This window comes from Bos indicus x Bos taurus, chromosome 1 (assembly GCF_003369695.1).
Source record: "Bos indicus x Bos taurus breed Angus x Brahman F1 hybrid chromosome 1, Bos_hybrid_MaternalHap_v2.0, whole genome shotgun sequence".
Taxonomy (NCBI): Eukaryota; Metazoa; Chordata; class Mammalia; order Artiodactyla; family Bovidae; genus Bos; species Bos indicus x Bos taurus.
The window spans coordinates 70340289-70341562 of record NC_040076.1 but is presented as its reverse complement, the minus strand read 5'-3'; positions in this window follow the sequence as shown (position 1 = coordinate 70341562).

The window sequence follows — 1274 nt, the reverse complement described above, 5'->3', positions numbered from 1 at the left end:
CTTATTTGTGTCTGCCTGTTTCTTTTGTCAGCTGCCTGAGGTTCCAAGCCATCTATCCCAGGCAGCAGGCCCTGTAGCGCCATCTGTTGATGATAAAGAGGAAGTACAGGCCTCTTTGACCCTAAGGAGTCTCTCCCTTTCCTGAGCTGGCTGAGGACAGAACCCACCTAATTCAGTGTCTCTTAAGTTTTATCTCTGGAGTTCTGTGAGGCAGGATATACTGTAGAACAGTAGGACAGAGTACAGTAACTCAATTAGCTGGACTTAAGCCAGAAATTTTTTTAGCATGTGCTAAGCTCAACATTCAGAAAACTAAGATCATGGCATCTGGTCCCATCACTTCATGGCAAATAGATGGGGAAACAGTGGAAACAGTGTCAGACTTTATTTTTGGGGGCTCCAAAATCACTGCAGATGGTGACTGCAGCCATAAAATTAAAAGACGCTTACTCCTTGGAAGAAAAATTATGACCAACCTAGATAGCATATTCAAAATCAGAGACATTACTTTGCCAACAAAGGTCCGTCTAGTCAAGGCTATGGTTTTTCCTGTGGTCATGTATGGATGTGAGAGTTGGACTGTGAAGAAAGCTGAGCGCCGAAGAGTTGATGCTTTTGAACTGTGGTGTTGGAGAAGACTCTTGAGAGTTCCTTGGACTGCAAGGAGATACAACCAGTCCATTCTAAAGGAGATCAGCCCTGGGATTTCTTTGGAAGGAATGATGCTAAAGCTGAAAGTCCAGTACTTTGGCCACCTCATGCGAAGAGTTGACTCATTGGAAAAGACTCTGATGCTGGGAGGGATTGGGGGCAAGAGGAGAAGGGGATGACAGAGGATGAGACGGCTGGATGGCATCACCGACTCTATGGACGTGAGTCTGAGCGAACTCCGGGAGATGGTGATGGACAGGGAGGCCTGGTGTGCTGTGATTCATGGGGTTGCAAAGAGTCGGACACAACTGAGCAACTGAACTGACTGAAGTCACTTCAGTCATGTCTGACTCTTTGCAAACCTATGGACTATAGCCCACCAAAGTCCTCTATCCATGGGATTCTCTGGACAAGAATACTGAAAAAAAAAAAAAAAGAATATTGGAGTGGGTTGCCATGTCCTTTTCTCCAGGGGATCTTCCCAATCCAGGGATCAAATTCGTGTCTCTTGTATCTCCTACATTGGCAGGCGGGTTCTTTACCACCAGCACTATCTGGGAAGCCCTTTTGTTTGTTGTAACATGGAAGGCCTCAATATGTATAAGCATTTTAATTTTCTTTTT